The 12,236-nt window shown below is 46.4% G+C and overlaps 1 protein-coding gene across 1 annotated transcript in view; it reads right to left on the minus strand.

Annotated features, from left to right (window-relative positions):
* FBXL7 (F-box and leucine rich repeat protein 7) overlaps positions 1-12,236 on the minus strand; it is a 429,381-nt gene that overhangs the window by 238,334 nt on the left and 178,811 nt on the right. The gene's annotated exons all lie outside the window — the stretch shown is intronic.

Below are 12,236 nucleotides of genomic sequence, written 5' to 3' on the forward strand. Positions count from 1 at the left end.
TCTCTACCTTATTGTTTGGAAATGTACCTAAGAAATTTTCTAACTAACTCATCTTACCTATATGAATGAACAGGGTTAAAAATTTGCCCTGTGCCTAAAATAATTGCCAGGACTCAAGAAAGAGAACTTGAGGTGTGGAGGGAGCAAGAATGCCAGGGCTCCGGAACTAGATAAGACAAAGAGACTGCTCTTCCTCATCTCTAGAAACTCACAGCACAACTCAGACATGTGATTCACTCCCGAAGTATGCTAAGTAGTTTAATATGCTGCACTGTCCAATGACAGAGAGCATTCTGGATTTAAAAAATAAACACAAACATGCAGCTTTGTCTCCAGTAGGGTTTAACTCCGACCAAGAGATGAAGAAGAAAACGTTATGTCGTGACTTGCACACTGCCAGCAGGCGATGCGAAATTTCATAGGATTTGAATCTAATTCTTGGATTCGACATCCCCGAAGTGAGCACTGTATCCGATTTCTTTGCTGGAAGCATCCCACAGGACCCTCGGTTGAGTGTTAAGTTTCAATTTGAATCATGCTAGCAAAAGAAAACTCTCTTTCTAGCCTCAAAGAATTTCCGGACAGTTTCTCAAAGGTCAAAATAAATAGGCTGTAGGTTTGGTAATGAATGTACACGCACCAGGTGCACACACACGCATATACAAAGGGATGAAGGGAGAGGCGAGACGATGAGGGAAGAATAAAGGAAAGAAAGGATGAGAGGATGGAGGAAGCACAACAAAGAAGAAAGGGGTGAGGGTTTTACCATTTTCTCACTGAATTCCAGAGGTTCCATGTAACCCCTGCACCCCCATTTTTACTGGCCCTCATATGCATGAATTGGTCTTTGCAAACCTAAGAGCCTCGGCTCACTGACTTCTCCAGTGCTCCATCCTCTGCCCTCCAATGTAAGGCACCACTCTCTCGCCTGTCGTCCACCTTCCCTTATCTGTCTTCCTCTCACCATGTGTGCGTCTTTAAAGCATAACCCATGTTCCAGGCATCTTTAACTCAGCAACCAACACACAGGAGATGCTTCGTGAACACGTGGCGGATGGATCCATGAAGATCACTGAGTACAAGAGCATCTTCTCTATCGGCACCCTTGTCCATTTCATGAGAGGTGCTCTGGGTTTTACAGTGTTCTTGTGGTTATGCATTTGTATCTCATTTTGCCCAGCTCTGGCATGGCATCAGTCATCGTGCCCCACCATCACAGAGATGCTCATGTATCTCCGTCCTAAATTGAGCTGGGAATTTCTTGATGGCACCCTGTGGGTGCAAACCAGTACGTGATCAACAAATAGTAAAGAATCTGTTCCTTCGTTAAAAGGAAATGAAAGAACAGCAGCCTGGCAACGAACGTGTGATGTGGCCCAAAGAAACCCAAGGCCACTAGGGGGGAAAGGCCACCGAATGCGTGCTGCTGAGTAGCTGGTACCTGCCATGGACTGCAGGTTGTATTCTTTTCTTAGGGTTACATTACTCTCTTCTGATGAGGGCTTTGATGCTTATTTGGGGTGTTACATTATTGTTGTATGGGCTTTCCTACTTCTGCAGGATATTTTGATATAATTTGACTCAGCAAGACAGAGTGTAGGTGACTCTTTGTCTACTGCATCATATACATGTGAAAGTAGAGCACTGGATACGGTAGACTGCAGAGGAATCAATGCCTTCGAATTTTGGTGCTGGGGAAGAATACAGAAGAGAAGGTACTGTGGACTACTATAAGGACAAGCAGATATGTATCGGAAGTAAGACAGACCAGAGTCCTCCATAGAGGCAAAGAGGGCAAGACTTTGTCTTACATACTTTGGACAGGTTGTCAGCAGAGACCAGTCCCTGAAGAAGGCTATCACATTTGGTAAAGTGGTGGGGCAGCAAAAAAGAGGAAGGCCATTGGCGAGATGTCTTGACACTTAGGCACAGGAATGATTGTGAGGACAGCACAGGACTGGGCAGGGTTTCATTCCATTGTGCGTAGGGCCACTATGGTCGGAGCTGAGTGGAGAGCATTGAACAACAATAAGTGATCCGACCTAAAGAGATACAAGGCTACTCAAATAATCTGGAAACCATGTCTTCTTGGCAGAGAGTAGATATACCATAAACCTAATATTAGCAACTATTATGCTTTTCTATCTTTGACTTGACCCAGAGATATTATTTCTACTGAAACTGCATGTCTGACATCCACCCACCCCACAAAGGAACAGATTCTTGTATTTGCCTATTTCAGACCAACATATGCTTTTTCTAGCATCATGATTTGAGGCAAAACATTCTATGCATCAGACTTACACAAGGAATCATCAAAGACGTGCACCCCGCTTTAAAGCCCACATCACAGGAAGACAGGTAAGTTTGGAGACACTTTGTGAATGAAATACAAATCAGCAACAATGGCAAAATTCCCCACCAAAACACATGGCTGTTAGGTGCCATTAAGTCAGTTCTCATCATGAGCCAATGCAAAATAAAATGAACCACTGCCCTGTCCGGCAACGTCATCCTTGCGATGTTTGAACACTTGGTTGTGGCCGCTGTCTCAATCCATCTCATTGAGGGCTCATTCTTTGACACCTACACTGAGCCTCCACCAAGAAGGACGTGCTTCTGCTATGACTAGTCCACCCCTGGGAACATGTCCAAAGCACAAAAGATGGAGCCATACTTCTTAGGAGCATTCCGGTTGAACTTCTCCCCAGAAAGATCTGTCCATTCCTCTAGCAGGCCAAGGTCCATTCCACATGCGTATGCCTCAACAATCAAACCCCAAAGCCCAATCCTCTGTCACTGAGTCAAGTGCAACTCACAGCGACCCTGTAGGACAGGGCAGAACTGCCTTTGTGCAGTCCTGAGACTGCAACCCTTTATGGGAACAGAAAGCCTGGTCTTCCTCCCTCAGAGGGGCTGGTGGTTTTCAGCTCCCGACTCTGCACAGTTAGCTGTGCAACAGGTAATCCCCACACCAGCGGGACTCCACCAACACCATAATTCAAAGGCAACAGTTGAAAGGAAATGGAATTTTAAAAATACTCAGAGGTCACTGTGAAGAGCACCGACCAGAAGGTCTGCCCCCCCTTCTCCCCCAAAAATGTGTCATTTGACACAGCAAAGTTGCCCCGTTATGGAAGTGTCTCTGGATGTGCACGTCAGTGACTCAGAGCCGTACCTACTGGCCAGTTATTAAGCTGGCAGGGCTCCATTTGCGGAGCGACGAATGAAACGCAAAACTAAAGCTTGGAAGAAGCACGGAGGCCCGAGTCTTTCTTGCTCTACGGCCGGTCCGTACCAGTCACCCCGGCAGACTTGACTTATGATCACATTTAAGGACATGCCATTTAAATTATCTCCGTCCCTCAAATCAGAAAATTGGTCCCAGGCAGAAGCCTACAATTACTTTGAAATAGCCAGAGTTCAACAATGTGCCCATTGTCCAATGTCAGCAGCAAACAGGCTTTGGCCTCAGCCTCTCTCTGTCTTATCTGTGTTCCATCTCAAAAGGAGGGTTTTTAAAACATACCGTTTTGATCACATATGTGACCTCTCGAAGTCCTTTGAGCGTTGGTGGAACTTGAAAGGAGGTCCCTTCCAAGGAGGGGCTTGGCCACTCCTAATGAGAGGGAAAGAGTTCCAACAGGGGACAAGGGAGCCGGCCTTCATCATCCCTTCCACAATGCCTGTTCCCTGTCATCTAGTTGGTGGGTCCTTCTGGTGACCCCAGCCCCAACAGAAGTGCTGCCTAGTGGCGGGCCAAACCGTGGGGACCCATGGAGTTTTCATCAACAGATCCCCAAGCCACGCCTTAGAAACAGAGTCAGATCTCCCCTCTTCTTTCCTAAGAGCCTGAGCAGCCTCATAGCAACATGCCAGCCATCCCTGGTGCAGGGTGGTAACTCCACCAGAGATGCAGTGCCTGGAAATCAGACCAACGTCTTCTTCAAGAAAGATGAGCAGTATACCACTGAGCAACACTGCCTTCTGGTTTGTCGACACAGCATAGCTCAGTTCCATCCTTGCCTCCATCAGTACACGACAGTCTTCTCTCTGCAGACCCCTCTCTACTGCTTCTCTTTCATAAGCCATCACCCAGAATGGAATGGAACGCACCCTACTCAGCTATGAGCTCTAGTTAACTTCTTCCAGACAAGGTTACAGTCCCAGGCACCAGGAGTTACAGCTTTCACATACAAATGCAGTCAAGGGGTCACAAAACAGTCACTTCTCCAAGCCTGCCATTTTTTGAGTTGTATTGTACTAGGCACTTTATTGTAATAGTTTCCTTTATCTCTTTTATTCCTTCTGAATATTAGTGACAATATGTGGATTTCTCGTTGTTGTTCTTAAAATCTATTGCTATGGGTGTTTTTTTTTTGTTTTGAAGCACAGGGACTATAAGCCAATTAGAAGGGCAATAGAGAGGGGATCATTTTAGAAAGCATCATCCAAGAGCCAGATATTCGGCAATCTTTCAAAAAATGACCACTAGCTTTTGTTTTGTTGTTTCATTGGCTATGAAGAAGTTCTTTGAGAAAAGAACTTCCAGTTTACTCCAGAATCAGTATAATCCTGCCCAGTGCTAGCCCAACCCAAGTCAGTGCCATTTCATCTCCTAGGTTAAAGACAGGTGAGAAGGGAGAAAACATCCAAGACGGTGCAGGATCTGGGAAGAGCTCCCCCACTGGGATGGAGACAACTCTGAACAAGGTTTGATCCTACTCTTCATTCCCTAAATCTGTTTCCAGTGTGAAATAGGAAGTGGGTGGAAGAATGGCTTGACTAGGACAAGGTTCCAAAGTCAGTAAGCGGACCTATCAGTCTGTCTAAAGGTCTTTGGGGAACCATTCACCTATTGCATTTTCAGGTTCCGCTGAGTCAGACTACAACCCCCCAGAACTTTGAAACAGTAAAATTCTATGCGTATGAGCTTAAGTCAATAAGCAAACTGAAACATTTTGTATTTGCATTGCAATTTCCTGTGTTATGAAGCTATTGTTAGGTACTGTGTTAGCTCAGATTCACAGTGGTCCTAGGGTTATAGCTAAACAAAATGTTGTCTACTTTTAACAGAATGAGAGAAAGATCAGCTGTTCTGCTCCCAGAAAGAGACAGTCTCAGAAACTCACAGAGGGGGCCATTCTACCCTGTTCTCTAGGGTCACTATCACTGAGAATTGACTCAGTGGCAGTCAGCTTTTGAGTTTATAATGGAACGGAACACTGCCCAGTCTTCTTGCACACTATCCTGACAACTGTGGGTAGGCTGGAGCCCACTGATGCAGGAACTTATTCAATCCTTATCCCTGGAGGTGACTTTCCTTTACCAAGCAGCATGTCCCTCTCCAGAGACCTGTCCCTCCGGATGACATATCCAAAGTATGTGAGACAAAGTCTCACCATCCTTGTTTCGAAGGAACATTCTGGTTGTATTCCATCCGAGACAGATTCATCCATTCTTCTGGCAGTCCCTGGTATATGCTATGTTCTTCAAAACCCCCATAGTTCAAAGGATCAATTCCTCTTCTCCCTTCCCTGTCCAGTTTCTGTGTGCACGAGGCAATTGGAAATATTACGACTTGGATATTACTAGAGGGGTTGTGAATCATCACTAAATTAACTTCTAAAATGTGAGTAGGCAATCAGAGAGCATTGCTATCTCTACCTCATTACTAGTGCAAAGGATTTGCTAACTTTCTGTAGTTCTTTTGCTCTAAAGATTTGGTTTGATAAAATCCAGAGCAAAATCAGTTTTAAAATCAAAACCTGGTTCCTTCAGTGACGTTTAAACACATTATAAGTGAAAGAAAAGAGATAGAATTTCATCATTTTGCTTGTCAGGCAAGTTTTTAAAATGCACAAGAGCAAGCAAGGGAAATAAGTCCCTGCGACAACTTCATTAAGCCTGGTGAGTGTAGAAGGTCTTTCAACTCCTAAGAAAAATCTCGTAGTCACTTCCAGCACGCTGTTCTGCTCACCCAACCCAATTTATGTCTCTTTCCTTGAACCGAGAAAGTGGAAATAAGATGTTGGGAGAGTTCTCTGTCCATCCAACTTATTATCCCAAGACATACTGCACACTATGGCCAGATTGATCTGATAGCACTCCTTGAATCTTATTCTTTGGCTCAGAAACCTACACTCACTCTCCAATTGCCTTAAAAAGTAAGTATAACTCCTTGGTCAGACACTTAAGACCCTTCAAATGTGTCACCAGAGTGTGACATTCTCTCATTCTCTTTAGATCTTGCAATTTTATCATCCTTGGCTCCTGGAACTCATCCTTTGTCAATCTTCACCTAACCAGAGGTAATCTATTACTTAAACCCAACATCAATACCAAAAGCCCCTCAATATCATTCTATTCCCCAAGGGGATGTGATCTCACGTTTATAGGACCTTGGTAACAGGGGGCCTACAAATCAGGGTTCCTCATAATCTGTCTGATATTGAGTGACCTTGAATTCTCTTAACTGCCCTGCCTTTCTGAACAAGTGTACCTATTCAATCACTCATTCACTCCATACAAATAAATATTCACTGACCACCTACAACATACTAAACAACGGGGATAATAAGTGACCCAGCTAATGATTACATGCCATTGTTGTTACCAAGTGCGTTGGGAATTTCGAAGTAATAAGTAGAACAGCCCTATAGGTTTTCTTGGCTGTAAAGTTTACAAAAAGGGATCTCCAGGCCTTTCTCCCACACCATCACTGGGTGGGTTCAAACTGTTTGGTGACTGTTTTTGCCAAAGATTTGCAGTGAGTTCTATGGAACGGGAAATTTGGACCAAAGGAATTTAAGGACAGTCTCCAGAGACAGCCCCCTACAGGAGTCAACATAATCTGACTTTGCTCCATTAGGAATGATGGGGGGAGGAGGGTGTATTCAGTGGAAGAAAGAATCCTACTGAAGCCACTTTGAAAGGAACAAATCTACTCCGGTTATAAAGCATTGTTCATGAGATCAACTGAGTATATTCAAAAGAAGAGTCTGCCATCAGAATCCCAATGCTCTTAAAAACGTAACCCAAACCAATACCCTAAGGACACTTTAGGAGCTAAGGCTCACCTGGCCACTGGCCCTGGCATTTCGATCACCTTGTATAGGCATAAAAGTGAAACAACGAACACGGAAGATCAAGAAGAACTGATGCCTTGAAATTATGGTATTAGAGAAAAAGATATAATACATATAGAGTGAACCCTCGTTTAACGCAGTTAATCGGTTCTAGACCCTACCGTGATAAATGAAATTCCGCGAAGTAGGATTCCTTCTTTGTAAATCAAATATTTTCGTAGTTAGAGCATAGAGGACATGAAAAAACACCCTTTAGTCACCATTACACTCGTATTACCCAATTTATTAAACGAAAAAGGGAAAATACAGTAAAACATTTTGGACGTTACAATGATCATTTATTATTTATTATATTATTTATGGCATCAAGCGTGTACAGTATGAGCCAATCAGTGGCAGTCATGACAGAGCATGCGCTGTTACGCAAAAACCGCGATAGAGTGAAGCCGCGGAAGTCGAAGCGCGAAGTGGCGAGGGTTCACTGTATCACAGACTATCAGATGATCAGACAAATCTTCATACAGTCCAGCTTCTCTGATTGTATTACAGCTTTTGAGGGAATAGGTTGCTTCATTGTTCAAACGGATAGGTAGATAGATCAGGGATAGAGAGGGTCTAGCACCCCCAATGCTTGTGCTAGCAGAAACCAGCTGGCAGGGTCATGATAAAGGGGTTGCAGGGAAATCAGGCATCCTTTAGACACCTTTGGGAAAACACCTTGGAACCAGCAACTTGATATTACACAGGTGCACCTGAACTCAGCCAATAAGGTTGACTAGTATCCTCAACCATGCCGCCTCAAGTAATGCAGGAGGGGGATAAAGGCAGTGCCCAAGGGGCAGTCAGTTGGTCTCTTGGCCCTCTTGGGAGTTCCTGCTCTTGGTTCCGCAAGTTTGGTTTTGAGCTCTTGTTCTGGTGTTCATTTTCAGGTGGTTTTTCAAGCTCCCCTGAAGTGGCCATCTTCCTTCTCAAACTCTTGCAAGGCCTGCATGCATTTCAAAGAGAGCACGTACCTCTTGAGACTGCCATACCTGAGACTTCCCTTTCCCTTGGATTTACAAAAGTGCTTCTGTCACATGAATTCTTTCAGCGTTGAGAAGCAAGAACCGAGGTCAACCATCCCAGCTATGCAACAAAACCGCTGACTGTGAGGTTGGTGGACCAACCAACACCCAGCCGGCTGAGTCTCTAGGGCTCCTTGAGTTTCAGGTCAGGAAGCGAAAATTACCCTTTTGAAACACAGTTTGCATGGCAAGGTCAATGAACATTTTTGGTTGTTAGATATCATTCAGTCAGTTCTGACTCCCACCAACTCCGTGGCCAACCTGCTCCCTCCGCATTGTGCTACGTCTGAGCCCATTGTTGCAGCCCTTGGGCCAGTCCACCGTGTTGAGAGCCTTCCCCTTTTTCACCGCCCCACTACTCTACCAAGCATGAATCCTTCCCCAGGGATTAGACTCTCATGAAAATATGTCCAAAGTACATGAACTGAATCTCGTCATCCTTGCCTGTCTCAATTCAGTATTCAGGACACATGAACTTGGGTTTACTTAATTTCTGAGGCAGTCAAATGCATGACTGTCATTTGGAACTATCACTAGAAGATCCTGACATTGAAGCTAATCACCTCATACCAGATGTATTCCAGTTTACCACACAGCAAAAGTGTGGGGGGAAATGTGTTGATAAAGACAAGGAGAAGCAGGAGAGACACAAAGACAAGCATTGGGAGAAGAGCCAGCGAGAACCCCAAGCTGAAGCAGAGGATTCAATAGTCATGCCTGGGAGGCAGCGGTACAGAACGCTCCGGGGTTTCTGCACTGCGTTTGCATCTGACAGACGTTAAGGGTGGAAGCAGATCTAGCGGTTGGCAGACCTGAGAGAACAACCGCAGCCAGGAAGAGTGGACCTGGTTTCTCCAGCCCAAGGGGCTTTCTTTAACTAGCCCGGTGGCTCCCTGGGCATCTGGGTTACACACTTGATCCCTGGGTTCAGGCAGGTCAGGAGTCCCACCTCCAACTCTGACATCCTGTGTGATGACAGCCTTCAGGGTGCAATGTCCTCCATCCAAAAAAACCAAAAACCCAAAACCATAAGCCCACTTCCAGGGTTTGCTGGGAGCTCCAGAGATACTCCAAAGGAAGGGCCTTGCCTGGGGCCTGACACAGGGAGAAATCCCTAGAACACAGCTGTTCTGATTAATCACTAAGGAATTGCCCGGAGATTCAGCCAAGACCAGCAAGTATGCTCATCCCTCCTCCCCTATTCGGCTAATAGACTGCCTCCGACTAACTTACAAGGGCCACTTGTCCTTAAAGGCACATCACTTGGAACAGATTCAGCCTCTGGCCGAAGTCCTGTCACAACAAAGCGTGGTTGCTGTCCCAAACCAAACAGCCTAGGGGTTGTGAACGCAGGGGCGGAAGACACCCAGGGTTGCAATACCCTCCCCTGCCAGAGGTCCTGCAAGCACACACACACACACTTCTTTCCAGCCTGGGTGTCCAGGGTGGACCTGGGGGAGGGCACTTTCCTTGGGAGGACTTCTCCACCATCTGGACTTTAATACTAGAAACCTCCAAGGGAAAAAGCCCTTGATGAAAGGCAGACTGAAATCATTTGCTACGTTTGAGAGTTTGAGGTCATCCTTTTAATTTCATATATGTATACACACACACACACACACACACACACACACGGCTAAAAAAGATTTCTCCCAATTCTAGTCTTTGTGGAGCTGATTTCCACATGTAGGCAGCAATGCAGTTTTGCTTTCCTGAGCTGATCGGTGGCCTCTGCTGAAACGCTCCAGTAGACGCCCCGACTTACGGGGAGGCGCATTTCTGCGTCAGGCATGAAGCTCTGAGCGCGGCCCTGGCTAAGCGGCTGCTGTAAATCAAAACCTGACTTTGCGTTCTAGCTGGCGGTGCAGTAGGGTGCATTTGACCATTTATGGTTGAAAAGTCCACCCAGGGTTTTTTGTTGTTGCTGTTCCTTTTAGTTTATTTGGGTCCCCCCACCCCTCTGCTCCCCAGGCCCGCAGATCAGCTCTCTTCTTTCCTCCTACCCTAAAAAAACAGCCCAGGCTTAGTTAAAACATGGACGGAGAGATTATTTAATCCCCTGCCACGGTACATTATAAAGGTGTCACGGTGACAGAGGATGCTTGCCTGGTGTTCCCATGTCTCCAGGGCTGGCTGCAGAGGTTCAGGAACAGATGGCCTCCCTGGGCTCCTGGAAGCTGACCTGCAAAGTCTATTAAAAGTAAAGGATTACGGTGCTTTCTAGTAAGATGCGTCCGTCAAGCAGGCAGCGCCCTTAAACGGCCCAATCTTCCTTGGTCACTCTCATCTTAGCACTGTCATGTCTCCATCAAAGGTGGGGACAAAGGGAGCCCAAGCTGTCCAGCCTCAACTGGCCAGCTGGAGGATGCTGGGCACTGAGGATGTGACTGTGTGAACACAGGTGCTAGCTGAGGAACCCTGGTAGCACAGTGGGTTAAGCCTTGAGCTGGTAAGCAGACGGAATGGGGCATCCCATTTCCCCCAAGATTACAGCCCTGGGATCCTTTGGGGGGGCAGTTCTACTCTTTCCTGTAGGGTCACGATGATTTGACTTTCTTGGCTGGGTGATACGACAGCTCTGTTGCTAACTGAAAGGTTGGTGGTTAGGACCCACCATCGGCTCTGTAGTCCAAAGGCCTGCTCCCTCATGAAGGTTACTATTGTTAGGAGCTCTAAGTCAATCCAAACTCACAGTGGCCCTATGTAACCAGAACAAAACACTGCCTTGTCTTGGGCTATGAACCCCCCGGGGGCTATTCTCCTCCATCCTACAGAGTCGCTGTGAGTCGAGTTGACTTAGTGGCAACTGACTTGACTAATAATGAGGCACAGCCTGGAAAATCCTACGGTTGCAGTCCGTCCCCATGCATCCAACAAGAGCCTCTCGTGTCACCTAACAGTTACCTTGCCAAAACAGACTCCCTGGGAGGCATCCAGGCTTACATGCTCAGCCACTGACAAGAAGGTTGATGGTTCTGACCCAAGAGGCACCCTGAAAGAAAGACCTGGCTTTTCCACTCTGCTCTCATTGAAGGCCTGTGATTTGGCATCAACTCCAGGGCCCCTGGGCAAGAAAAGGAAAGGTGTGACCGTCAAGAAAAAGTGACCGTGCAGAAGAAGAAAAGACAAGCTATCCACACCCTGGAGAAACTCTGTAAATAACGAGTTAAAAGGCAGTAAAACAATAATTGCACGCGGATCCTTTTAAAAACAGAAAATGAAAGTCTCTGAGCACTGGTGGAACATGTCCCCGTCAGAACAGGAGAAGAGGTCAAAGGCCAGATGGCTTTAGGCCAGTCTTTCCCAAAGTGGGAATACTGCTCCCTGGGAGCGGGGATGCGGGGGTAGAGGGGTGGATGTTGGCGGGAGGTTGCTGGAATGATCCAGACAAGCTGCAGAAGCAGATACCTACACTTGATCATGGATCTGGATTTGGGGTGATAATACGAAAGTGTTTCTTCACTAGAGGGACACTGAGCTATTTTATTTTTTTAATTATTTTATTATTTGGGAACCTCTGCTGTAGACTAGGAGCAAATACCACACAGTGACTGACAGCTGCTATCGTTCCCTCCTCTTTAAAATCCCAGGAGTCCCTGCTCAAAGGAAGCACACGATGGCCCTAGTAATCCACCTCCCTCCAAATCCCTCACCCACAACTACAGCAGATGGAAGTCCAGGCTCCGATACTTCTCCCAGGGACCCCCGGAGACCCTCTGCCAGACCAGGTGCTGGGTGAGGCACTAGGACCATGGTGGACTTTTGTTTGTTGTCTTCTCTTTTTAAGCTGCACACTCTGATTGGTTCAGAGGCTACTGTTGTTAACTGCCATGAATCAACTTCGTGGGGAGTGGCAACCCTAGAACAGACTGAAACTAACTGCTCACCAGGCAAAGGAACGGCTGCTGATCAGGCCTCTGTGCTCCACAGGGTTTGCACTGCCTGATTTTTGGAAACATCATCAAGCCCTTTTTCCTAGTCCTTCTTAGTCTGGAAGCTCCTTGGAAACTTGTTCAACATGACGGCAACATTCAAGGCCCCACCAACAGATGGATGGGATCGAACCCAGGTCTCCCACCTGGAA

The sequence above is a fragment of the Echinops telfairi genome, unplaced genomic scaffold (genome assembly GCF_000313985.2).
Source record: "Echinops telfairi isolate 266 unplaced genomic scaffold, ASM31398v2 ScPeMD7_7469;HRSCAF=8507_1, whole genome shotgun sequence".
In the NCBI taxonomy this organism is placed as follows: Eukaryota; Metazoa; Chordata; class Mammalia; order Afrosoricida; family Tenrecidae; genus Echinops; species Echinops telfairi.